This window comes from Penaeus japonicus, unplaced genomic scaffold (assembly GCF_977035675.1).
Source record: "Penaeus japonicus unplaced genomic scaffold, GWHDUDI00000001_assembly GWHDUDI00000011, whole genome shotgun sequence".
In the NCBI taxonomy this organism is placed as follows: domain Eukaryota; kingdom Metazoa; phylum Arthropoda; class Malacostraca; order Decapoda; family Penaeidae; genus Penaeus; species Penaeus japonicus.
The window spans coordinates 31122766-31125265 of record NW_028234413.1 but is presented as its reverse complement, the minus strand read 5'-3'; the positions used below and the strand labels follow the sequence as shown (position 1 = coordinate 31125265).

At 26.2% G+C, this 2500-nt stretch overlaps 1 protein-coding gene across 8 annotated transcripts in view; it reads right to left on the bottom strand.

Annotated features, from left to right (window-relative positions):
- LOC122260786 (proton channel OtopLc) overlaps window positions 1–2500 on the bottom strand; it is a 142290-nt gene that overhangs the window by 98179 nt on the left and 41611 nt on the right. The window contains exon 1 of one of the 8 annotated variants that reach the window (XM_086541849.1): window positions 2470–2500. This exon is cut by the window's right edge and continues 41 nt beyond it. The exons of the other annotated variants lie outside the window; for them this stretch is intronic. The gene's annotated coding sequence lies outside the window, so the exon portion shown is untranslated. The remainder of the gene's footprint in view (window positions 1–2469) is intronic. 8 annotated transcript variants of the gene reach the window in all.

Sequence of the window (2500 nt, the reverse complement as noted above, 5' to 3'; positions counted from 1 at the left end):
TTCCTATTATTAGGATCATTATTATCATTATTCCTATTATTAGCATCATTATTATCATTATTACTATTAGTACTACTATTACTGTCATTATCATGATGGTGATGGTGTTAATTGTGTGACGACGATGATAATGACGACGATGATAATGACGATGATGAAAACGATGATGTCCAAAACGTTCATATGAACATTAGGACGATCCAATCATTATCAATACAAATAGATAGGTTACCCCTAATATTACATTTTCCTTTATAAGTAACATTAAGTAAAGAAAACCGATTCACGGGGTAACTGCCTACTTAAGTTAATATACACATGTGCATCAACCAGTGTGTACGAGGCTCTTTTATACAATCAGCAGACTGGTTCATATAAAACTCTCATTTTCTACAACAAATGTATAGAAATATTTCTCTCCAAACGATTTCCAAAACTGCTTGAAATATAACCTTGAATGTAGCGCTTACAAGTAGCTTAGTATTCATTGGTTACCCCATGTCAGTGTACAATGTATCATAAAAAGCAAACAATAGTTCAAAAAAAGATACTGGTGGATAAATATGTGTGCAGCCGTGTGTGTGTGTGTGTGTGTGTGTGTGTGTGTGTGTGTGTGTGTGTGTGTGTGTGTGTGTGTGTGTGTGTGTGTGTGTGTGTGTGTGTGTGTGTGTGTGTGTGTGTGTGTGTGTGCGTGCGTGTGCGTGTGTGTGCGCGTGTGTGTATGTTCAATATATATACGCCGAACATAATGCATATACATACTGCACAACATACACAAACACATTCGTGTGTATGTATATATATACATATATACATATAAATATACATATACATAGCCATATACATATATATATACATATACATATATATACATATACATAGCCATATACATATATATATATATACATATACATATATATACATATGCATATACATACATATACATATATATACATACACATATATATATACATATACATATATATACATATACATATCCATATACATATATATACATATACATAGCCATATATATATATATACATATACATATACATATATATAAATATACATATATATATACATATACATATATATATACATATATATATATACACATATATATACATACACATATACATATACATATATACATATATACATATATATACATATACATATATATATACATATATATATATAAAATGTATATATTTACATATATATATAAATGTATATATATACATATTTATATAAAATGTATATATATACATATACATATAAAATGTACATATATACATATATATATAAATGTATATATATAAATATATATATATATATATATAATATATATATATATATATATATAAAGTGTATATATATACATATATATATATATATATATAAAATGTATATATATACATATATATATATATAATGTATATATATACATATATATACATATACATATATATACATATACATATATATACATATACACACACACATATATATATATATATATATATATATATATATATATATATATATATATATATATATATGTATGTATGTATGTATGTATGTATATATATACATACTATATATATATATATATATATATATATATATATATATATCAAATGTATATATATACATATACATATACATATATATACATATATATAATACATAAATATATATTATATATATACATATATTATATATATATATTATATATATTTTATATATATATATATATTATATATATATATACATATATATCAAATGTGCATATACACACAAACACACACACACACACACACAATATATTATATATATATATATATATCTATATATATATATATATATATATATATATATATGTATGGATGTATATTATATATAGATATAGTTATATATATATATATCTATCTCTATATATATATAATATACATATATATATTAAATATATATATACATATGTATATCAAATTTATATACTTATGTATATTACATTTATATATATATATATATATATATATATATATATATATATATTTATATACGCATAACTAGACAGCCGCTGTTATATTCTCCTTTGCCAAGCACAGCCGAAGAACACACACACGCGACACCGCAATCCTTCAATGCTCTGCGAAGGCACTCGAGATTCACAGCAATACCTGAGGGTCATCACTTCTCTCCACCACGTGGTCTGAGCACATCTTTTTCCGAGGCTAAATAGCTAGGGGGTAATGAGTACACTTCATTCCTTGCAACATATCCCCCACTCAACATGACTATTGCAGGAGGCTCACGAGAACTCACGGAGATTCACAAGGACTCACGAGGACAGGTGCACTGGGAGCTGGGCACGTCTCGGGCATGAATCCTACTGACACTATTCGAAAACGCCCGTCCACAGACCCGCTCCCGTGTTGAACGATAACCCTTATCGCGACTTACGTTGTCCAGCGCCGGCGTACGATCGGTCGTC